The sequence below is a fragment of the Rhineura floridana genome, chromosome 2 (assembly GCF_030035675.1).
Source record: "Rhineura floridana isolate rRhiFlo1 chromosome 2, rRhiFlo1.hap2, whole genome shotgun sequence".
NCBI classification, from domain to species: Eukaryota; Metazoa; Chordata; class Lepidosauria; order Squamata; family Rhineuridae; genus Rhineura; species Rhineura floridana.
In genome coordinates this window covers 118,329,536-118,355,301 of record NC_084481.1, presented here as the reverse complement: position 1 = coordinate 118,355,301, position 25,766 = coordinate 118,329,536, and positions in this window count along the sequence as shown.

Below are 25,766 nucleotides of genomic sequence, written 5' to 3'. Positions count from 1 at the left end.
GCAAGATGGTCATACTCCAAATGTGGCATGGCACCCCTTCAGGATTGGGGGCCAGGCACATGCATGTGACCATGAGGCTGCGGGAGAGAAGGAAATCTGCCTCTCCTTCTTCTCCCCCTCCCAACCTTATGTTGCTTCAGGGTTTTTATTCCCAATTAAACATGCAGCTGGGGGCGGGAAGGAAATCAATGCAGGCTGCCTGCACGTCTCCTTCCCCCACTGCACTGCCAGACTGCCCTCCCCTTTTGATAGCCCCAGACTGCTCTGGGTAGTGATTTGGAGCTTCCTCAACCCAATCTGGCCAAATCCCAGGTCAACCTGAATCAGACCAATTCAATTTGGAACTGGGATTCAGCCGGATCTGGTGCACAGCCCTACTTTGCAAATAGTTTTATTTCAAAAGAGTCAGCACCAAAGCTTGGTGGCCCCAGAGTATTTCAACAGATGCTTAAGTAAGCTGTAAAACACTGGTCTATTGTAGCAGTCTCAAGAGGCCAATCAAATTTTAGCCAAAGAAACTGACAGGAATGTGGATATTTGGAGAGCAAGGGCAAGAGCGCTGAATAAATTGCTCGTGTATTCTTGGAAATGTAGATCTTCTGTATATCATTTAGTGTGCCGCTCGGAAGAAAATATCATGAAGGAGACATCAAAATTAATATATTCATATTGCTAAAGCATGTTGCCTTCTTCTGTGAGTACTAAAATGAAAAGAAAAACACACACCTAGCATACTGTGTTAATAAAGAAGGAAGCCATGTTACCTTCTAAGGTTTTGAGAGACTTTCTAGATTGTAGCAACAATCCTGTGCAACCAGGTGCAAGCATTGTATGAGTACCAGAGTGTCTCTTTACTCATGGACAGACAACTCCTTTATTCCTTTGTTAATGAACTGTTCCAGCTGGTCTGGGATGCTAGATCACCACCTCTCCCTGGTTATTAACAGTCCATTTGCTTAAGTACCTAGCATAATTACTTTCTATGGTACCTCAGAGAGGCACACTCCATTTAAGAAAGTTTAGCAAAACTTCTGATCATCTGACTGATTATCACATAGTCTCGCATGTACCACCTGGTATCAGTTCTGCAGCCAAAATGAGGAAATGATCGCCAAAGCAATCAGCCAGTCAAGGGCCATTCATTGCAAGGGAGCTTGAGCTAGAGGTGCTTTGAGGGCATGTACATTAGTTTGCACAATAGATATACTACTACTACTACTACTACTACTACTACTACTAATACTAATACTAATACTAATACTAATACTAATAATAATAATAATAAAAACAGCTACAGCACTAGGGGACTGAAGAAGACCTGCCCTGGGAGTGAGTATCTGGGCATCTGGGTGCTTGCTGCTCACTCCTTTGGGGTGCTGTCTCTTAAGACAGCTGAAGTCCCTGGTAAGTGCTATGAGGACTGGGACCCCCTACCTGACCCTGGCTCCAGAGAGAGACTGCAGTTAATATTGCAGCTTCTTGCATCAGCTGCTGGCTGGGTCAGGAGGCATAAAAGCCCAGCTGCCCTTGGGCTGCCGTCAGAGGGGTCGCCACCAAAGGGGTTGCCACCGAAGGGGCAACACCAAAGGGGATTGCCCCTCGGGGAGCCCCTCGGGGAGTCCCAAGGGCGAGGGCACTACCCCCCTTCTATTACCTTTTTTAAAAAAATTATGTTAAACCAATCTAGAGGAGATTGGTGGTGGGGAGGGCATGTGGTGCATGTATAGTTCCTGCACAGGGGGAGAGCCTGTGCAGTGAACTGTATGGTAGGAGAAAGTTGCCAGATGCCTTCAGAGTCTGTAACTGGCAGAAGGCTGGCCCTCCCTGGGTGTGAGACAGGAGGGGGAGTAGATGGGCCCTGTGTGAAAAAGTTTGAATGGCTATGACTGTTCCCAATTCTTGCAGAGGCCTTCTGGGATAATTGGCTCTGGCAGGCTTTGTTGGTGGGCTTGTGTTGGGTCCATATCAGGTGTTTAGGAGGAGTCTTAGTACGGAGGAACATGGGTGATGCCACCCTAATTTCAGTGATCACAGGTAGAGGGAAATATACCCATGGGTATGTGGTGAATTACCATAGAAGACGAGAGCAAGGCTATCTGCACTTGTTCCTTGCTGTCACTCCGCACATGGATGGGTTCCTCATTGCTCATCTGCCAAGCCCACTGGCCTGTGTGTGTTATTGTTTAACACTAGATTGGTATACAATAAGACCACTCTCATCCATAATTTGATTGTGGATGAAGGTGCCGATTTGGTGTGCATTACTGAGACCTGAGTGGGTGAGCTGGGAGGAGTTGATCTGACCCAGCTTTGCCCACCTGGATACTCGATGCAACACCAGCACAAGCTGCAGGGATGAGGGGGAGGGGAGGAGTTGCTGTGGTCTACAGAACTTCCATCTCTGTCACCAGAAAACCACTCTGCCTTGGAACTGTCTGTGAGGGTCTGCACCTGGTGTCAGGCCAAGGAGACAGTAAACTAGAGTTGCTGCTGGTGTACCATCCACCCTGCTACCCAGCAGCTTCTCTGACTGAGCTGGCGGAGGCCATCTCGGCTGTGGTGTTGGAGGAGCCTAGAACGATAGTGCTGGGTGATTTCAATGTCCATGCTGAGGCTGCCTCTAGTGTTCCGGCTCGGGACTCCATGGCCTCCATGACGACCATGGGGTTCTAGTTTTGGTGTACAGTTTTGGTGAGGGCCTCCTGCAGATACCATCTTATCAGGAGGTTCGTTCTGCACAATATAGGAAATGGACCTTTAGTGTGGCAGCACCTACCCTGTGGAATTCCCTCCCCTTAAATATTAGGCAGGCTTCATCTCTGTTATCTTTTTGGCACCTGTTGGAGACTTTCCTCTTTCAACAAGCCTTTTAAGTTGAGACCTATCCCAGTCTGCGTCTGTGTTGAAATTGCTTTTAATATTTTTTTTAAAAAACCTTTTCCCCCCTAAACAATGTTTTTAACCCTTTTTATTTAAGATGTTTTTAAAGCTTTTTTAAAGAATGTTTTTGAAGTTGTTTTGTTTTAATGTATTTTAAGGTCTGTTTTTATGATGTTTTAAAGTGTTTTTACTGCTTTTGTTTGCTGCCCTGGGCTCCTCCTGGGAGGAAGGGCGGGATATAAATTAAATAATACATAAATATTAATTTGCTGTATTAGTCGCTTGCTACCCAAAGTTCTCCAAGCAAGTTACAACATAATTAAAAGCCAAGATAATATATCATACATAAACAAAACAAAAATAAATCAGTAAGCCATAGAGGCACAGAAAGCTTTGGCAGCACACTACGACTAACATCATCATCTCAGTCTGGGGAAAAATATCAGTCTTTACCTGGCCCCCAAAAGGTGTTAATGAAGGAGCCAGTTTGGGGAGTGTATTCCACAGAAGGGGAGCCACAATTAAAAATGCCCTCTTCCTTGTGACCACCCTCTTAGCCTTCCTCAGAAGGGCTACCTGGAAAAGGGCCTCAGAAGAAAATCTAAGGATGCAGGTAGGTTCATATCAGGAGAGGTATTCCAGAAGATATTGGGGTCCTGAGCCATAAAAAGCTTTATAGGTTAAAACCAGCACTTTGAATTGGGCTTGGAAGCATACAGGCAGCCAGTGTAATTGGGCCATATAAATTGTGTTATATGATCTGTTTACCTTGAATCTATCAACAATCGGGCAGCCACATTCTGCACTTATTGAAGCTTCTGAACCACTTTCAAAGGCAGCCCCACATAAAGTGCATTGTAATAATCCAACCCTGAGGTTTTCAGAGCATAGATTACTGTAGCCAGGTCATCCATGTCCAGATGGGGTCACAGTTGAGCCATCAGCCTAAGGTAATGGGAGGCACTCTGCACCATTGAGGCCACCTGTGCCTCAAGTGACAGCAATGGATCCAAGAGAACACCCAAACTACAAATCCACTCCTTCAGAGGGAGTGTGGCCCCATCTAGTGTGACCCCATCACTCAGCCGGTCAGAGGAGCCATCCACCAACAGCATCTCAGTCTTGTCTGGATTAAGCTTCAGTTTATTGGCCCTCATCCAATAATAATAATGGTATAGCATCACCCATGTCCATAGTGCAAGGTAATTTCAATTAACAAAAACCATTGGGTTTTAACCTGTGTTAAGGGATTTCCATGTTCACTTGAAGGTACAAAATGCTGGGAAATTACAGCTAGGGGCCACACCCTTAACAGATGTGTTATATAGGAAATACTGATATGGTATGGTATCCTGCCATTCCATGTTAAAAGTATCCATACGGCACCCAATACCATCCACAAAGTGTGGAACTTCATTTGGCACTCCATTCACAGCCATGGAGGTAGCTTTCTGCCACCACCACCATCTTCTTCTTCTTTCTCTTCCTCTTTTGGTTTTAAAAGTTCTCCCAGTGGCTTTGACTGCTGCCATGCTTCCTTTCTAGAATGCCTAATACCAAGCAGGCCAAGCAGCAGCATGTGGCCAAGTCAGGCACTGGCCAAGGGCCTCTTTGGCACAGAAAGGCCCCTGAGGGGCCCCTTCTTAGGCTGGGAGGGTGAAGCTCCTGCTCCACAATCCACACTAGCATCGGGTTGTTGAGAAAATCCAAATTGTATTATAATTGGGGTGTACAAAACTAAACCAAAGTATAGCCATATCAAAGCTCAGGGGACTGATCGCAATGTACTAGGACTGAGTGCAATGTACTGAGATTATTGTCTATGCAGATGTAACTGGCAGATAGCCACAAAGCGATGGCCTGTCTTGAAGTTTCATTTTCTTTGTTACAACTGCTTGAGCTGTGTAATTTTCCTTGGGCACATAACATTGTTGAGATAAGGTATATAAGGAAGGCCTGCTTTGTAAAATGCAGGCAACTTTCTTTTACGCATGAGCGTGAAGTGTGTCTCTATTCTGCAGAATAAATTTGGGTTGAACCCCCGACTGACTGACTTCTCGTTCTTGGTGGTATATCAGGGAAAGGCCTACCAAGGGGAACGAACAACAATATTTGCAACAAAAACTGGCGAGCCAGCCAGGAGTCCCCTGTGTAACTCTGGAGCCGGTGGTGCAGACGATGCCAGGGGTGGAGGACGTCCCGAGTCCAGTTGAGACTCGCCACTCGAGTAGGATCTGCTCCTTCGGTAGCCTGACTTCCAATGGGGCTCCTGTAAAATCAAGAGGAAGCAGCGAGGGTTCATTTGGGGACGGGACACTGTCGACTTGAGATCAGCGCAAGAAGGGTAAGCACACCCTCTTTTCCCTACACTCGTTTGGGAATCTGGTCAGTGAGACTGGGCTCATTTGCAGCACGGGCCGATTGATGTTAGAGTAGCGGCATCATGCATTTGAGTGAAACACGGGGGCGGCTGGGTCTCATTAGGAGAAGGGAATGGATCCCTTGGCATGGATGCTTCAGAATTTTAAAGTGTGTAAAAGAGATTATGGGGTAGAAATGACCAAAGATAAGCTTATCATATTTTGTAACAGGGAATGGGTAACATTTGAAGTCGGCTGGCCGACCGGGGAACTTGGGACTGAGAAGTAATTTCTGCTGTGCATCAGAAGGTGGTCCGAGACGGCCACTGAGATTAATTCCCATACATTGATGCATGGCAGTTCTGGGAAAATAAAAGCCCACCGTGGGTAAAGAAGTGTAAAGAAAAAACTTGTAAAGCTATGATGGTGAAAACTGAACAGGGGAAGCGCCCTCCCCTTACCCGATTCTGGACTACCTGAAGGCCAATGGGGGTGTGGGGGAGAGATGCTCAAGGAATACTGGGTGTAATTCAACTGGTAGTAGGGAGGCCAGTAGTCCCAAATGATGATGGGCCGGCAGCAGTACCCGTCATCCAACCGGTGGCCTTACCACCACAGCCACCTGGGATGATGCCAGTCTGCCCGGGACAAGCGGAGGTGTTAATGCCGCCGCCGCTGCCACCGCCGTGTTTCAGAGAGTTGTTAAAAGAAGCGGAAAATGCTGCATGGAGGGTGGACCCAGTTATAAACAAGGCTTTGGAAGGACGGGAAGATGTATATTTGCCCCCCCATACTCAGTCAAAGACGAATAAAGGCTCCTTTGAATGTCCAAGCGGACTGCCCCAGGGACACTTTCCCTTACGTGAGGCAGTTGGGCCCCAAGGGGGCAGAGTCTTTGTATACGTGCCCTTCACAACTTCTGATTTGTTTAATTGGAGAAACCAAAACCCCTCTTTAAGAGAGGACTCGGAGAAGATGTACAGATTATTTACATCTGTCTTCCAGAGCCACAATCCCACATGGGGAGATGTACAGATCATGTTAAATGAGATGTTGAGCCCAGGCGAGAAGGAGGGCTGGCGTGGAACAGGCAGAGGGAGGGCCAGCGGTTGCAGCTGCATTGCCACTTGAAGACCCAGAATGGGATGTGGGGGAAGATGGACAAAGGGAAGCCCTATTGCAGTATAGGAGGCTTATCCTGGAAGGTATTCAAACCGCTATTCCAAAAGTAACCAACCTATCTTGGCTCTATGAAGTCAGGTAAAGCCCCACCGAAGACCCCAGTGTGTTCTTAGAGAGACTGATCACTGCTTTCCGATGGTTCAGCGATATGGACCCAAGTGCACAAGAGAATGCCAAGTTGGTGAACATTATGTTTATTGCCCAATCCGCCCCTGATATTCGGAGGAAGCTCCAGAAAATGGACGGAGCTGCAGGAATGTTGTTGTCGCAATTGGTGGAAATCACCTTCACGGTGTATGTGCACAGGGATCAGGTGGAAAAGAGGGAACAAGAGCAGAAAGCTAAGCAAGAAGCGGCTTTATTGGCAGCAGCCATTACTAGCCGGCCGGGAGACTGGGAGGAATAGACGAAAGAAAGAAAAGAAAGTCGCTGAAAGCTAGAGAAAGATGAATGAGCGTATTGCAGAGAAGAAGGCTACTGGCGCCGAGACTGCCCAAAGTTAAAGAGGAAAAAGAGGGGGGCAGATCTGATTATGTTACAGGGCGAAGATTCAGATTGACGGGGATTGTGAATCCCAGACTATGGGGGGAAACCAAACCCTTGTATGAGGTCTTAACTAAGGAAAATATTCCCAAATGGAAGTGGACCAGGGAAATGGAAAAGGCTTTTCTCAATCCAAAACAGACATTGCTCTCTGCTCCAGCGTTAGCCATCCCGCATGGAAAAAAAAACCCTATCGCCTTTAAGTTGAGAGGATGAACAGAACTTTGAAGGGGGCCCTAACCAAATTGTGTATTGAAGCAAAGCTTAAGTAGCCAGAGGCTCTCCCTATTGCCCTAACGAGATTAAGGGGCCAGCCAAGGGGAAGTTTGAAATTGACACCATTTGAGCTGTTATATGGCTGACCCCCTAGGTTCTCACCATTGGCTAAGAAAAAGGAGTGTAAATTTAGAAATAGGGATGTTCAGTTAAAAGAATATATTACTGCCGTGCAGTCTGTCTTGTTTTCTCTCCACAGATTTGCAGCCCCAGTTCTGAGATTGCCACTTGAAAGGGCCATTGCATTCGCTAAAACCCAGGTGACTGGGTATTCCTAAAGACATGGAAAGAAGACCCGCTGAAAGAAAAGTGGACTGGACCGAAGCAAGCGTTATTGACTACCCACGCAGCTGCAAAGCTTGAGGGGACGGAGAAGTGGGTACACCATTCCAGGCTGAAAAGGTGCTGGAGCCGGAGGACGAGACAGCCAAGGTCTCACAGCTGGAGGGGAGAAAAAGCGAGCACCCGAAGAAAAGTGGTTATCGGAGACAGTACTAGGTCCCGACCTGAACTTAAAGCTGAAAAGAATTAGAGACTAAAAGTTAGACGTTAATCAGGGATTTCGTATGGGAGAGGGAATCAAGCCCAGACTAAGTATGACATATCAGCTTCGCCCAAGTCCGAGAGAGCAAAAGGAAAGAGAAAGGCTAGGTTTGCAGCCCCATGAATGAGTCAGGGACCCCCAACCAATCATAATAGGGCTGGTTTTTTTGTGGAAACACTCCCATCTGTTGGAAGCAATTGGTAAAGGAATTTTGGGTAGGCAACAGTAGGGAGATCAAATAGATGTTTAGGTAAACTTCAGTGGTTTATCCTACGGTTTTTGTTGTTTCACCCCTTTTAAAGGCAAACCACGAGGCGAACGAAGATGGCCCAGCTTAGGCTTGTGTGGTTAATCATTGTCCTTAGCTCTTTGGCTGGTATAACACATGGAATACTCACACAAAAATTTGATGGCCAGATAAACGTTTGGATTTATATAGCCAGCCAAATTGTAAACACAAGCTCCTTTTGCCTGGCAGGGGGAGTCTCCGTTAATGAAGTGTTTACATCGTGTGTGGTAGGGATCTCAGCCCCACCAGAAGTCCTCACAAATGCGTCCTTTTTAGGGAATTCTGAGAATGTCACTGCTGATTATAATAATCATCATGCCTGGGGCCAAATCGTCACCCATAAGGATAGGAGGTGCTTTGCCCTCAAGGTTCAGATGGTATCCTCTCCAAATAACACCCAATGTGTGAATTTCATTAATTGATCTCGAGAATGTGTGGATATAAGTCCTATGAATGCCTTTAACTGTAATGTAATAGTTAATGCCTCTTACATGTATGCCCATGTAGTGTTGCTTCCAGGATGGTTTCTTTTATGTGGAAGAATTGCATATTCCTATGTTCCAGCGAACATAACAGGTGGTCCCTGTGCAATGGGAAGGTTAACAACTGGGCTTCCCCCTTACCCACAGCTGATAAAGCCCAGGAGGAGAAGGGACCTGAATACCTTGGACACCACCTGTGATGATAATGTGAAATTATTAAGTAAAGCTGAAGTAGTGGCATTGGCTGTATCTCTGGTTGGGGTACCAGCCCTAACAATAGTGAATCATGGTCAACTTACAAAGGTAGCGTGTGCCTTGGCTAAAAGTATAAACTTCACATCACAAGCACTAACAGCCTTGAATATGGATGTGATAAGTCTAAGGGAGGCAACTCTCCAAAATAGGGCTGCCATTGATTACTTATTGTTGAGACATAACAATGGGTGTGAAGAGTTTAAAGGGCTCTGTTGTTTTAACCTTTCAGATCATTCAAGCCTCATAGAGTCCAAGGTAGCAAGTCTCAAAGAATTGCAGACACATCTGAGACAGAGTAATGGATGGGACCTGTCCTGGCTTCTCTCTTGGTTACCTGGGTGGGGGTGGCTCAAACAACTCATCCTGGGACTTATAATTCTCATAGTTGTGCTTTTACTTATTACTTGTATGTTTAAATGCTTAATTTCCTGCTGGGCCAAGACAAATTATGGATTATAGAGAAAAGCCTTTTGAGGGGGGAGTGTTGAGAAAATCCAAATTGTATTATAATTGGGGTGTACAAAACTAAACCAAAGTATAGCCATATCAAAGCTCAGGGGACTGATCGCAATGTACTAGGACTGAGTGCAATGTACTGAGATTATTGTCTATGCAGATGTAACTGGCAGATAGCCACAAAGCGATGGCCTGTCTTGAAGTTTCATTTTCTTTGTTACAACTGCTTGAGCTGCGTAATTTTCCTTGGGCACATAACATTGTTGAGATAAGGTATATAAGGAAGGCCTGCTTTGTAAAATGCAGGCAACTTTCTTTTACGCATGAGCGTGAAGTGTGTCTCTATTCTGCAGAATAAATTTGGGTTGAACCCTCGACTGACTGACTTCTCGTTCTTGGTGGTATATCAGAGAAAGGCCTACCAAGGGGAACGAACAGCAATATTTGCAACAGGGTCATGGGGGCCAATGACCAGACACTGTCACAGATTGCAGAGTGAAAGCTCCATCCTCCCAGGAAACACCCCCCCCATGCAGGCAGAGTGGGCTTAAATAGGCCTGCCCACCCCACTTACATCCTGCATTGTTGTATCAGTGTGCTAGCTTGCTGTGCGCACATGCCTCCCATCACCCAAGATGGCAGTGGGACCTTCGCTAGTGAGTTGATGCCACTATGGCCATCTTGGGTGTGGAAGGTGTGCATACACAGTGCACTACTGTATACAGACATGGCTACACAGGAAGTAGGTGGGACAGGCAGGCCTATTTAAGCCTGCACTACCTGCATGAGATGGGGGCATTGGGAAGCATTATGATATGGGCCCAGGGCAGTTTGGTACCCAAAGGCCTAGTCACGCCTGGTGCCGTCCCTGATATCAAGTGAAACCTTTGGTCTATCTAGCTAGGTATTGTCAACACCAGTAGTTGCCCTCCAGGGTTTCAAGCAGGAGTCTTTCCCAGCCCTATCTGGAAACACCGGGGATTGAACCTGAGACCTTGGCCACATTTATGCCATACATTTCTTCCACAGTTATTCTACTTTAAACAGTCATGGCTTCCCCTAAAGAATCTTGGGCAGTGTAGTTTGTGAAGGGTGCTATTTGTTGTCGTTATGTGCCTTCAAGTCGATTACTACTTATGATGACTCTAGGAATCAGTGACCTCCAAGAGCATCTGTCATGAACCACCCTGTTCAGATCTTGAAAGTTCAGGTCTGTGGCTTCCTTTATGGAATCAATCCATCTCTTATTTGGCCTTCCTCTTTTTCTACTCCCTTCTGTTTTTCCCAGCATTATGGTCTTTTCTAGTGAATCAGGTCTTCTCATTATGTGTCCAAAGTATGATAACCTCAGTTTCATCATTTTAACTGCTAGTGACACTTCTGGTTTAATTTGTTCTAACACCCAATTATTTGTCTTTTTCGCAGTCCATGGTATGCGCAGAGCTCTCCTCAACACATTTCAAATGAGTTGATTTTTCTCTTATCTACTTTTTTCACTGTCCAGCTTTCACATCCATACATTGAGACTGGGAATACATGGTCTGAATGATCCTGACTTTAGTGTTCAGTTATATATCTTTGCATTTGAGGACCTTTTCTAGTTCTCTCATAGCTACCCTCCCCAGTCCTAGCCTTCTTCTGATTTCTTGACTATTGTCTCCATTTTGGTTAATGACTATGCCGAGGTATTGATAATCCTTGACAAGTTCAATGTCCTCACTGTCAACTTTAAAGTCACATAAATCTTCTGTTGTCATTACTTTAGTCTTTTTGACGTTCAGCTGTAGTCCTGCTTTTGTGCTTTCCTCTTGAACTTTCATCAGCATTTGTTTCAAATCATTATTGGTTTCTGCTAGTAGTATGGTATCGTCTGCATATCTTAAATTATTGATATTTCTCCCTCCAATTTTCACACCTCCTTCATATTGGCCCAATCCCGCTTTCCATATGATATAGATTAAACAAACAGGGTGATAAAATACACCCGTCTCACACCCTTTCCTATTGGGAACCAATCGGTTCCTCAGAGCTGTTAGGAGACCCCTATTTCCCTCACAGAGCTGCAATATCTACAGTTCTCTTGGAAGAGGGAATGACTGTTAAACCACTCTGGACATTATAGGTCTGTGAGAAGAATAGGAGTCTCCCAACAACTCTCAGCACCCTTAACAAACTACACTCCCCAGGATTATTTGGGGGAAGCTATGACTGTTTAAAGAGGAATGATAGTGGAATAAATGTATGGTATGAATGTGGCCCTTTTGCATATATACAGGATGTGCTCTACTACTGAGCTATCGAGATTTACATAGGCCAAAATTATTAGGGACGTTCATCAACTATGCATGTGATTAGGCAAACTGATGTTAACCAGGAGACATTGGAAACTTAGTTTATCAGGCTCTCCTTTGACAATCTTGACCATATAATTTAAACATGAGGCATTGGACACTGGTGGAAGCCCTCCACAACAGCACTCTTTCTTGGCAACCCCCCTCACCCTTGCCAGATATCATTTTCTTGATACTTTGGATGGATTCATGTATGGTCCTTACTTCAGAACTTCAAGGAGTATTCTTGTTCTCTCATGAACATGCTAAACCAGCCTTTCCCAACTAGTGGGCCACCAGATGTTGTTGGACCACAATTCCCATCTTTCTTGACCATTGGCAATGCTGGCTGAGGCTGATGGGAGTTGTGGTCCAACAACATCTGGTGGCCCGCTAGTTGGGAAATGCTGTGCTAAACAGTATCTCTACCTATGGATTTTGTACAATTATATTTTCTTGTTTTTTATCTCTAATTAGCAGCAAACTTTGCTTACTCAGGTTGTATTCATTTAAGTCCTACTTAGAGTGGACCCATTGAAATTAATGATCCTAACTTAGTAAGGTCTATTAACTACAAAGGGTCTACTCTGAATAGGAGTACCACCGAATACCATCCTGAAACACTACTTAGCAGAGCTACCAGAACAAACAAATAATGTTCAGTTCATACCCGTAAAAAACTACATGCTATATACTGTCATTCAGTTTCAGGTTTTAAAGCAGGACTTCAAAACTGCGCTGTTTTAGGAGCAATCAAAGTTCCATATTGCCTTCTGTGGGCTATATTTCTTTTACTTTTAAACTCTACTTATAAGGCAGTGTTGTGCCCAGGAAGAGGCAATAATATACCTGTCAGATTAGATGGATGCCGTGTAAATGACTTCTACAGGGCATTATATAATTTGTACCTCCTTTGTAAAACCATTCCTGCTATATCCTAAAAATAGGTGTTTAAACTGGAAGGTGACACATTGAGGTGGAGAGGTGTGAACAGACCTGGTGCAGAATTGTTAAACATTAGGTATGTAAAGAGGCAGGCGAGACCCCTGTGGCTCATCAAATGCCAAATTAGATATTATAATGAATGGTAATTGGTTAGATTATTAATCATTCTATTGCTTATCCCACAGTAACTAAATGGCCTTTCAGTTGCTATATAATTACCAGGTGACTGATGCTCTGTTTTCTTTCTTTGTAGGCCTTATAAGCACAGATATAAAGTCTAAACCCTGTCATAACACTGTAGGGGGGAAAGTTTTAGAGAATCTTTGAAAATCAACTGTACCAAGTTGAAAACTCTTGGATCACTGTGTTTTTTTATTATTATTCTGCTGGTATCTTACAGGCCCGTGTCATTAGTCACTTGGAATGAAAGTAGTAGTGAGCAATCAAGACAGTGCCATGGAGGAAGCTTTTTATTTATTTATTACATTTATATCCGACCTTTCCTTCCAATAGGAGCTCCATAGTTAATCTATGGAGTTATCAAGGGCAGCTGGGACAGCTCCATCTGATACAGAGGGCCATGTGCTGTCAACCAAGCTTCATGTTGGGCAATGCCTTTGGCAGCTACAGTCCTCATGATTTATGGAACCTGCCTAAATGTATTGAGGATCCCCACACCACTCCCACCCTGATCCAGCACTGATCCCTGTAGCTCACTGAGAAGACACACACATAGGATAGGTACTGAATTACATAAATGAAGCTCATTTATAGGTTTGAAGGTCTGCACAAGTAGATCTTATACCAGACGTTTTCCACTCCTTCTCCGGTTCTGGAGATCTCACATTATGATCCAGGCACATCCACTAAATGGCAATCTAGAGGCTTGGAGATATATAGTTCCATGTATGAAGCAGTGGAATGCCCACTAGTAAACACATGAACACCAATGAATCCCTAGAATCTCTTTTGCACCCCACACACTTTTGTACTCATAGTCTGTATGGGAAAAATAAAACCCTGTTGTTGCCCTAGATAACCATGCCTTCCTTTGGTTTGAAAAACCCCCTCACTCACATAACCAGCTTCCTCTCCCCCAGTCTGCTTTTCCAATTTCTATTTTCATTATTTTATATACTCATTTTGCCGGGCTCCAAGGAAACACATCACCTGCATTCATCCTTCATAACCATTCAGGAGGGTTCCATACCACATGGCAGCTGTGGGGAACCTCTGGCCCACTGGGCTAATTAGACCCATGAAGCCATTTTGGGCAAGCCATGCCCACTTGCCTTATACCTGACATCATATATAATGTCAGATTTTGGCCAGGTAAAGACATGGCTCCTGTGGGGTTTGCAGGCACCACCAACCAGCTGAATATCAGTGCCTGCAAAGCCATGCTCCTTTGCAAGCACCACCATGATCATAATATGCATTTGCCCATGCAGTTTGATTTGATCAGCCAATGTCATTGTGACATGAAACGGGGCAACCCTGCCCACCTGTCAAAGTTGGCCCATGGGGGATGAGGGAGGTACGGGTTCAGTCCACTGGCCAGATCCATTTTCCCATCCCTGTATACAGGGTTCAGGGGAACCTATGATCCTACCCTCAGTCCCCCATTACAGCTAGGGTTGCCAGGTCCATGGCCTGAGACTGATCCTGTATCTTTAGGAGAAGAGAAAGTCAGCCAAGTGCAGGTGTTCTTGCAACATTGTAATGAGAAAAACCACAAGGCGGAATTCTCCCTCCCCCCTGCACAACTTTAAAGATACAGAAGACCTCTTGGTTGCCAGGCCAAGCAGGGGGAAGGGAGAATTCCACCTTGTGGTTTTTCTCATTATAGTGTTGCAAGAACACCTGCACTTGGCTGACTTTCTCTTTAGGAGAAGAGAAAGTCAGCCAAGTGCAGGTGTTCTTGCAACATTGTAATGAGAAAAACCACAAGGCGGAATTCTCCCTCCCCCCTCCACAACTTTTAAAGATACAGAAGACCTCCTGGTTGCCAAGCCCGGCTCCTAATTACAGCCCTTTCCCTGAATATTTATAGAGAACAAGAGACATATTATTTTCTAAGAGTCAGGTTGTCCGATCCTCAAAAATTTATAAGGAATAACCTAAGCAATCCAGTATCTTGGTGCCAAGGACAATCTTTTGATTCATAGCAGCCTCCTGAGAAGAGTCCCCTTTTAGCCCTTTTACCACAGAACAGATAATATTTGCACTCTGGTTTATTTCCCCTCTGATTCTCTTTCATTGTGTCTCTCCACCCACCTCAACTGCTCAAGCTAATTACACTCATTGCTTTCAGCAAAGTGTTTTTTGACAACCTGGTTTCTTACCCCCACTCAGTTTGGCTGCCAGTATGTGTTTGGATCCGATGCTAGAACCCATGGAGAAGGCAGCAAAACAAACCAGAAGTTGCAGAATCACGGATAGCTCGAAGTGAGCAATTTGTTCAGACAGATTGTGAGCAGACTGAGCTTTTTAGGCAACTGCCAACAGACTATCTCTTCTAGCCTTTGCTCTCTTGGGGATAACTTTAGAACCCTAAAAGGCCAACCTTCTGACCGGAAAGGACACATTTCTCCTCCATTCCACAATCTCTCTCCTGCTGTGCTTCTGCTGTGCTTCCCGCATCACTGGACCAGTGGGGTGTGCTGGGAAGCATAGGGCTCCCCTGCAGAAGGGAGAGGCACCTGCAAGCACCCCGATTCTGGCTCTACAGACCCTGGTGGTAGGCTCTGTAGACCCCCATCTGTCAAACCTAGGCTTAGTGGTCTCCTGATCTTTAGGGTCAGGCTGAGCCATGAACCTAGTCTGACTCCATAGCCAGAGACTCTGCAGCCTCTGATGCTGAACCTTGATGACTGCTAAACTTTAGGGTCATTACACCATGTCTATCTGGCTCTTTTCTCTCCCCTCTCCTTGTGTGGCATTAGGCCCCTCCTTCCTCAAGTGCTCTTGGCTCACATACACTGTTCCATCTCTTCCTATCTTTCACTCCCTCCTTTGACCAAGCAACTGCCTGTCCAAACTGAATGCTGTACATGTACCTAATTAATCTTTCTATTTTGTACTACAACATACATAATCACCAACCAACAACTCTAAATTCTGACTTATTGTTTTGTTGCTAATATATGATATATGTATAGACAGGGATAACTGTTTATGCCATGCTTTGGAAAAAAGCATGAGAATGGTCATATATCAATTATACTGTGCTCGAGCTATTTCCGTTTTATTTCTCTAAGGCAAACTTGTGCAGATGAAGGTAAGCTCAAGATGTAGAGTGTTTTTAAAAACCTAGACAGGAAGTACCATTGGAATTACAGCTTTAGCAGTTATTAAAAATAGCTTTAGGATGCGCTTAGACCCAGAGAACATTGGAGAACTCCAGGCCTACTCTGATTCATTGTGGGCTCTGCTGCCATTACAGGTAACAAGATATCCAGGATTTGAACATTTATTATTATTATACCTTGAAATATGTATAACAGAAGACTCTTTCTTCAGCACAAAAGTAAAATAAGCATTAAGAACCAAATCAGACCTGTGCCTCATCTGAAGAAATTCAAGTATCTGTTTTATGAGTTAAAGCAACTTAAGGTGAATTGCATTTCACATTAAAAATAATAATTTTGCCATATTCTTCTATGACATAAATTGCTATAACAAATATATTTTAGAACTTATATTTTACCATAGGAATAAAACACTAAGGGTGCAATCCAACTGCTATCTGGATTAATATGCAACATTCAACTATGGCTTAGCACAGAGATGAGGGACCTTTAGCCCTCCACATAGCGTTCAACTATAGAGTAATAGCATATGTAGGGTCATAGACTCCCCATCCCCAGTTTAGCATTTTGTACACAAGTCTTCAGCTCATGCACTCCCTCTTCCCTGGTGCAGCTGCAAGGAGGCTACATAAGGAAAGCTCTGTTGAATCAGGCCAAACACCCATCTGGTCTAGTATCTAATTCTCACAGTGGCCAACCAGATGCCTATGCAAGCAGGACATGAATGCAACAGCGGTCTTCTCACTTGTGGTTCCAAGCAAACATTCCTCTTCTCCCAGGCATTTTAGCATGTGTTTTTAAATTGCTTTTTTAAAGTGTTTTTAAATTTGTATATATATTTTTAATGTTTTAATTGTTGTAAACTGCCCAGAGAGCTTCGGTTATGGGGGGGGAGGGGGGTATACAAATGCAATAAATAAATAAATAAATATTCAGCATACTGACTCTGATTGGGAGGCAGTGCATAGTCTTATTTTCCATGAATTTGTCTAAACTTCCTTCAAAGCAATCCAAGTTGGTGGCCATCACTATCTCTTGTGGGACTGAACTCCATAGTTTAACCAACAATCAGTTTCATTGGACGGCCCTGAGTTCTAGTATTATGAAAGAGGGAAGAAAAATTCCCTGTCGATTTCCATTTTCAACTAACTAGCTTGTTGTCATGTCTACTTGTTTTAAATGGGGAGTTTAGCAGAAGGACACAGTTAATTTCTCACTTAAAAAAATGAGTCTTAAAGATGCTTAACTTTTTTAAAAAATAATCATTAGCTTTTGCTGGATTTTGCCCAAAAATATCTGAATTGAGGTGTTTTCTGTTGCTTTTCAAAAACCATTCAGGTTTCCATGTCCCTTAGAAACAGCAGAAGAGACATATGAGCTTTCTTTTGTTCTTCATGCTATCAAGCTATACTTTGGCTTTATTGACCGCAACCCCATCTGCCAACCTGTTTGCATTTTTAAAAAATGTAAATGCTCCTTGAGTGTCGATACTGTGCATTGCGGATGGGTGAAATCAAAAGATCTGCTTTTCCAGAGTGATTCAATTGACATTTTGTTTCCATGCTCTAGACTTTCAGAATGTTAAGAGTATTGATTAAACATCTGGTATTTTGGTAGGTTTTCCTGTATCTTTAAAAGGAACAGTTCTCAAATGAATTGGAGACTCAAATAGCTCAAAAGAGGAACATGCCGTTTCTCATTTAGTAAAAAAAAATGAACAGGTGTTTTTTTTAAAAAAAAAGAACAGAAGGATGTATATACATGTACACAACTCCCAGTGGAATTTTTCCTCATATTCCCCTATCATCACATTCATTAATTAGAGTGAGGCTAAAAGTAGAAGATTTTTGCCTGCAAAGAAAAGAAATGCAATACATCTCAGGTGAGAGAAGAGCTGTTATTGTCAATGGGCTGTATCTAGTTGTGTCCTATTCACTGAAGTGCTTCATTTTGCAGAGGCCTTGGCTCACGGAAGAGGAGGGGAGAAGATTTTTTCAGATTCCCCCATCACCCAGCAGCCCCTCATTCCACACTGTTCTGAAGAGACCCCCAACCCTCTGGCCATAGGGGAAGGAAGAATTGGTGGATATTGCTTCCCCTACTCTTCCATAGGTGGAGGCATCTACTGGATCAAAAGCTTGGAAAAACTACCCTAGGAGGAAATATTACAAATGTTTAGGGTTTTTCAGTTTAGAAAAAAGCAAGTGGGTGGGGGACATGATAGAGGTGCATAAAATTATGTGTAGTGTAGAGTGAGAGATGATGTCCCTCTCATAATACAGGAACCCTACACAATCCAATGAAGCTAAACCTTGGAAGATTTAGGACAGACAAAAGAAAGTACTTCTTCTAGCTCATACTTAAACTATGGAATTTGCTCCTAGAAGAGGTAGTTGTGGCATCCCTGTTCTCGTTAAAGGGCAACCCCCTGATTTTCTAGGCGTTTACCACGCTAAGGTTATGCCTACTAACCCCCACCAGTTTCACTGCCACCAGGACCTTTATCTTAGCCCCAAATATTTATTTATTTATTACATTTATATACCGCCCCATAGCCAAAGCTCCCTGGGTGGTTTACAGCAATTAAAAACACTAAAAACAAACACACAAATTTAAAAACACATTTTTTAAAAAACAATTTAAAAACACTTTAGATATATGAAGATGTATGAGTGAACACTGTTACGGGAATTACACTCCCTTGGTAAAGTAATCCAGTCTCAAGCATGAGATGCAGAAAAACAAACAGTTTGTTATTACAATAAATTAATATTATAAAAGCTATTAATCCTACACTATGCTATATAACTGATTAGAAGACCCAGTCCCTCACTATCACTAAGACCCCCATCAAATCCCATGACTCTGAAACAACCTTTACACTTAAGAATCAAATCCCTATCCCTTAAGTCTGTTCTCTATCCAACTGCTAAGCACTCAAATATGAAGAGTCCTCCCCCAGACTTTCAGCCAATCACATGCAGCATTCACCAACATTCTAACTCACTCATTCCCCCCTCCCATTACTCAAACACATCAGCCCTGTTCACACGTTACATTCAATGAGTGTACAGTCTATGTACCTTAGCGTTGCCAGGTTCATGGCCTGAGACTGATCCTGTATCTTTAGGAGAAGAGAAAGTCAGCCAAGTGCAGGTGTTCTTGCAACACTATAATGAGAAAAACCACAAGGTGGAATTCTCCCTTCCCCCTGCTGGGCGTGGCAACCAAGAGGTCTTCTGTATCTTTAAAGTTGTGCAGGGGGGAGGGAGAATTCTGCCTTGTGGTTTTTCTCATTACAGTGTTGCAAGAACACCTGCACTTGGCTGACTTTGTCTTCTCCTAAAGATACAGGATCAGTGTCAGGCCATGAACCTGGTAACCCTAGTGTACCTGTGTACACTCATATAGTTATTCACATGTAACATTCAACAAGTGTACAATCTCTGTTATTTATTTATTTAATTTATATCCCGCCCTTCCTCCCAGCATAAGCCCAGGGCGGCAAACAAAAGCAGTAAAAACACTTTAAAACATCATAAAAACAGACCTTAAAATACATTAAAACAAAACAACTTTAAAAAGCTTTAAAAACATCTTAAACAAAAAGGGTTAAAAAACATATTGTTTAGAAAAAAAGAGCTTCTGGCTTCCAGCTGATCAACAATAACAAAAAGACACACACCTGTCTGGAAACTTGACATCTGAAATTAAGAGTGCGTGTGGAAACTAGGAATAGATCTATGCATGGAAAGACTGTGAGCTGATCTCAGTTCTGATAACCCTGTGCTCAGCAACTTCTCAGAGACAACATATTATTTCATGCTACATGTATGCCTTTTGCAGCTGGCTATAGCTGGTGGCTCTTGGGGTTCTAGTAAAACACAGAGTAGATCCCAGACTCTACAATAGCAGTGGTCTCCCGGTGATGGCAGCAGTGCCACTCTGAATGGGGATGGGGCAAGGTGACTGCAAGTTCAGGGTTGGTGGCACTGCCATCCTGCAGCACGTGGGCACACACCTATAGGCTGCTGCTGCCTTCCACCAAAGTATCCCCAACCTTGCCATCTCAGTGCCACTGCCATTCTGCTCCTCCCATGTGTCACTGCTGACCTATGCCATCAAATTATTGGAAGCGTACTGGCTATATTTCTGTCTCTTGACCTTTAGGAGGAAATATAAAGGACACAACAGAATTTACATTACTTTTGATTTCATTAGGTTTTAAAAGAGCAAAGAAGAAAAGTATAGTGGGGTAATTTATATTGTGCTTTATAGAGGTACTGTAGCGTGCAGGCTCTGAGAAAGCCAGTGCAGTACAGTGAAGACTGTTGGGCTAGAACCTGACTTCAAATCCTCATTCAGCCATGAAATTCACTGGGTGACCTTTGGCCTAGTCACTTTCTCAGCCTAAACTACCTCATAGGGTTATTCTGAGGATATATTGGGGAGGTGCAGGACCATGTATGTCACACTGAGCTCTTTGCAGGGAAGTTGAAATATAAAGGAAACAAGGCATTAAATAAAATTAAGCTGCAATCCTGGCACATTTACCCGAGTAACCACGATTGAACAGTGAAAGTTACTTTTGAGTAAACCTGCTTGGGATTATGTTGTTAAGACACAAGGGATAATTATTACCCAAAGTTTCTCTTATTTATTTACTATTCATTTCTGAGCAATGAGTTACTTAGCCATTAAGTTATTTTATTATTGCAATTGTGACTGCAGCTATTATTCATTATATGCCACAAAGGTTTGGAGCAAGTTTAAAGTAGACTTTTTGGGATCTATTTGTGGCGCAGTCCTGAAAAGTAGCTGTGCTACTCCATAGCAAGCAACAAGAGTTGCATGATGAGACACTGAACATTAACAGCCTTTTTATAAATATTCTAATATTTATTGATAAATCACACAGTATTTAAAGGAAATAATTGAATTTAGATGTTAAAGGTTGCAATTCTTTTTTCAGTTTCACTTCAGGAGTAAGACCCATTAAACTCAGTGGAACTTAATTCTGAGTAGACATGGTTAGAATTGCACTGTGACTTCAGATTCCTAGTCTTTCTCCCCATCCCCTTTACTAGATTACTGGTACATCCATCCACCTTCTCTCAAGATAGCAATTGTCGCTTGTCTGAGCCCACACGGGACACGCAAGTTCTGCTCCAGTCTTAGGGTTCCCCCTCCAGCCTTTTCTCTCTTCATTACCTCTCTGCTGTTGTTTCACCTCTTTCTACATTCCCCTCAAAGAGATGCTGCACTCCTATCCCAACCTCTCTTACCTGGGAGTAAGTCCCATTGAGCTCAGTGGGATTTACTTCTGAGAAAGTATGGCTAGGATTGTACTATGAGCAGAGACATAGACAAACTCTTTCCCCTCCCTTTCTCTGACCCCTCCCAAACTGTTTCTTCTATAGGGCTAGAATACTAACATTTCTTACTTGGGAGTAAGTCCCATTGAATGGAATGGGATTTACTTTAGAGTAGGCATGGTTTGATTGTATTGTGAATCTAAATGAACTTTTTTTAAAAAAACTAACAATTTAGACAATCCACACCTAACTCTAGCTCCCCTGACAGGGAGCCCCTTTTTTAAGGCAATCCTAACTCCCCTTACCTGTGAGTAAGCCCAATTGAAGGAAGTGGGACTTACTTCTGAGTAGAGGTTTTTAGAATTAATGTGAGCCCTCAGAAGCTGTCCCCCTATCTCCCCTCACTAGGGTTCTGTTTCCCTGCCTTCTTTTGCCTTCTCTCAGAACAGCATTTTTCTTTGTTTGAGACCACAAGACCACAAGAGACTTGAACTCTATTTAAGTTTGTAAAACAAACTTAATTTTTTAGAATTAACAATTTAGACAGTCCCTTCCTAGCCCTAGCTTCCCTGACAGTCTCTCATGTTTTTAAGTACTCCTAACTCCACTTACCTGAGAGTAAGCTCCACTGAACTCATTTGAACTTACTTCTGAGTAGACTTTTTAAAAATTGCAGTGAGTCCTCCAAAGCTCTCCCCTCTCATTTTTTGCCTCCTTCCTTCAAGCTCATTCATTGCCAGCAAACAGAAGCTCTTCTTCACGCTGGTCTCCTTTCCCTCTTTCTTGCCCTTGACTCCATTTTAGCTTTATTCCTCTTTCTCACTCCCTGGCTCCAGCAACTGACATTTCCTTGACCTCATTTCTGATTGGCAGCAGCTGTTGCTTGAACAAAGCCTCAGACTCTCCCAGGGAGGAAAACTAATTGCTCATGATTAACTCCACTTGGACAGCATGTAGGGAGAGCCTACATGTGAACCAAAGACCTCTTTCTTCAGGGGACTGGCACACATGGTGATTTGAGAAATCACCACGTGTAGACTCTTTCTCAAGAGCAGCTAAACCCAGGTACAGAGGGCTTGTACCCAGATACAAAGTAACATGTGAATACCTCCATCAATAACATATGTACAGTGGAACATCACAATAATAAACTTGGACAGCTTTAATAAGAGGTTTAAATGTGGGTTTTAAGGTTATTACCATTGATGGCTGTGCACTGCCTCCAGTATTGGAAACAGTATGCCTCTGAATACTAGCTGCTGGGTAGCACAATGAGGAGTGCACTGCTGCACTCCAGTCCTGCTTGCAGACTTTCCATACGCATATGATTGGCCACTCTGAGAACAGGATGCTGGGCTAGGTGGTTTGTGCATCTGATCTAGCAGGAATTTTTTATTTATAAAAACATTTATCTACTATTATTCATAAAAAAACCCAAGCAGTTTACAACATATATTGTATATAGGGTTGCCAGGTTCAATCCCTGAGACTGATCCTGTATCTTTAGAAGAGAAAGTCAGCCAAGTGCAAGTGGTTCTTGCAACCCTGCAATAGGAAAAACCACAAGGTGGAATTCTCCCTTCCCCATGCACAACTTTTAAAGATACAAAAGACCTCTTGGAGGCTGCTGCATTCTGCACAAGTTGCAGCTTCCAGATCAGGTACAAATACAGCTCCACATAAAACATGTCACATTAATAAAATCTTAGGATTTCCCAAGCATGGAGCACTGTAGTCAGGCTGTCACAGTCCAGGAATGGATGCATCTAGTGAATCAACCAGAGCTGGTAGAAAGCATTCCTGGCTACAGAGGTCACATGGGCCTCTAGTGGCAGAGAAGAATAAGGGAGGGTAACCCTGTCCAGAACAGCCAATTGACCTATCTCCCAGACACAAGAACCACCCACCCACAAAGCCTCCATTATTCCAGGATCCAAGCTCAGTTTATTGACCCTCATCCAGTCCACCACAGCATCCAAACACCGATCCAGGGCTTGCACAGCGTCTACTGACTCAGATGTAATGAAGAAATAGAGTTGAGTATCATCAGCATATGGACGACAGCTTTTCTTATGATCTTATTTATTTATTTATTTATTAAATTTATATACTGCCCCATAGCCGAAGCTCTCTGGGCGGTTTACAACAGAGAAAACATCTGACATACAATTAAAACCTCATGTTTAAACAGTTTAAAAATACGTTAAAAATATCAAAGATTAAACATAATTAAGCACATACTAAAATGCATATTAAATGTTACTAAAATGCTGAAAATGCCTGGGAGAAGAGGAAGGTTTTTACCTGGCGCCGAAAAGATAGTAATGTTGGCGTCAGGTGTACCTCATCAGGAAGAATATTCCATAGTTCAGGGGCCACCACCGAGAAGGCCCTTTTTCTTGTTGCCACCTTCCGGGCTTCTCTCTGAGTAGGCACCCGGAGGAGGGCCTTCGAGGTTGAGCGCAGTGTACGGGTAGGTTCATATCGGGAGAGGCGTTCCATCAGGTATTGTGGCCCTATGCCATACAAGGCTTTATAGGTTGAATATATACCTTGAATCTAGCCCAGAAACATATAGGCAACCAGTGCAAGCGGGCCAGAATCGGTGTTATATGTTCGGACCGCCTGGTCCCGGTTATCAGTCTGGCCACCGCATTTTGCACGAGCTGCAGTTTCCGAACCGTCTTCAAGGGCAGCCCCACGTAGAGTGCATTGCAGTAGTCTAATTTAGAGGTTACCAGAGCATGCACAACTGAAGCAAGGTTTTCCCTGTCCAGATAGTGGCGTAACTGGGCCACCAGCCGAAGCTGGTAGAAAGCACTCCGTGCCACCGATGTTACTTGAGCCTCCAGTGACAGGGATGGTTCTAAAAGAACTCCCAGACTATGAACCTGCTCCTTCAGGGGGAGTGCAACCCCATGCAGGACAGGTTGCACATCCACCATCTGGCCAGGGGAACCACCTACTAACAGCATCTCAGTCTTGTCTGGATTGAGCTTCAATTTATTCGCTCTCATCCAGTCCATTATCGCAGCCAGGCATCAGTTTAGCACATTGACAGCCTCACCTGATGAAGATGAAAAGGACAACTAGAGCTACGTGTCATCAGCAAACTGGTGACAACGCACTCCAAAACTCCTGATGACAGCACCCAGCGGCTTCATGTAGATGTTAAAGAGCATGGGGGACAGAACTGACCCCTGTGGAACTCCATATTGGAGAGCCCAGGGTACAGTGCAATGTTCCCCAAGCACTACCTTCTGGAGACGACCCGCCAAGTAGGAGCAGAACCACTGCCAAGCAGTACCTCCAACTCCCAAATCCGCAAGTCTCCCCAGAAGAATACCATGGTTGATGGTATCAAAAGCCGCTGAGAGATCAAGGAGAATCAACAGAGTTACACTCCCCCTGTCTTTCTCCCGACAAAGGTCATCATACAGGGCGACCAAGGCCGTCTCCATGCCAAAACCGGGCCTGAAACCCGGTTGAAATGGATCCAGATAATCGGTCTCATCCAAGAGTGTCTGGAGCTGGTCCGCAACCACTCTTTCTAGAACCTTGCCCAGGAATGGGACATTTGCTACCGGCCTATAATTATTAAGATTTTCTGGGTCCAGGGAAAATTTCTTCAAAAGTCGTCTCACTACCGCCGCCTTCAGGCAGCCAGGGACCTTTCCCACACACAGTGAGGCATTAATCACTTCCCTGGCCCAGCCGGCTGTTCCATCCCTGCTAGCTTTTATTAGCCAAGAGGGGCAAGGGTCGAGAACCGAAGAGGTTGCACGCACCTGTCCAAGCACCTTGTCAACGTCCTCAAGCTGCACCAATTGAAACCCATCCAAAAAATCATGACCAGGCTGTGCTCCGGATACCTCATTTGATTCAACTGCTATAACACTGGAGTCCAAGTCCTGACGGATGCAAGAGATTTTATCCTGGAAGTGCCTAGCAAATTCATTACAGCGTGCTTCAGATGGTTCTACTGTGTCCCGAGGGCCAGAATGTAATAGCCCTCTGACAACTTTAAAAAGCTCTGCCGGACGGCAGATAGAAGATTTAATAGTGGCAACAAAATATTGTTTTTTTGCTGCCCGTACTGCCCCTAAATACAACTTGGTATAGGCACTTACCAGTGCATAATTGCATCCATCAGGAGTTCGTATCCATCTGCACTCAAGCCGTCTCCTATTCTGTTTCATTGCTCTCAGCTCTGAAGTATACCATGGGGCTGTATGAGCTCTACATAGGAGACGGTGCACAGGAGTGATCATGTCAACTGCCCAGGTTAATTGGAGGTGAATTAAGAATGCTGTGCAGCTGAACTTTCTCATCTTCTAAGTGCTAAAACTGAGGCATAGATCCCATTACAGAAGAAAGACAAAAACAATTGGTTATATATTTTGACACTATACAACAGAACATAATTTAACATGCTTCTGAATAACACATCCAAAACTTTGTATTGAAATATGTATTATTACAAAATGCTTATTTAAGTGCATATTTTATCTCAGTTATGCATTTCTAAACATATTTAATCTAAAATGTGCATTTCTTTACACATTTTGGCACTTTTTAAAATCTGAAAATTGTGTTGC